This window comes from Eimeria acervulina, genomic scaffold (assembly GCF_000499425.1).
Source record: "Eimeria acervulina Houghton genomic scaffold, Eah_scaff2316, whole genome shotgun sequence".
In the NCBI taxonomy this organism is placed as follows: domain Eukaryota; phylum Apicomplexa; class Conoidasida; order Eucoccidiorida; family Eimeriidae; genus Eimeria; species Eimeria acervulina.
This window is the reverse complement of record NW_013549999.1, coordinates 314-538: the sequence shown is the minus strand read 5'-3', so window position 1 is coordinate 538 and position 225 is coordinate 314.

Here is a 225-nt window from a genome sequence, read left to right as displayed (position 1 = left end):
GCAGCTGCTGCTGCTGCGGCTGCTGCAGCAGCAGCAGCAGCAGGTGCAGCAGGAGCAGGAGGAGGAGCAGCAGCAGCATTTGTTTGTCCTAGCCTAGGAAAGTGAAGGAGACGAACTGCATGCATGAAGGGCTCCGGCAGCAGCTTGAGGCAGTCGTGCAGCAAATTATATCGCTGCTGTTTATTTAATTGTTTCTCCTCTGTTATATGTGCTAAAAACAATAAA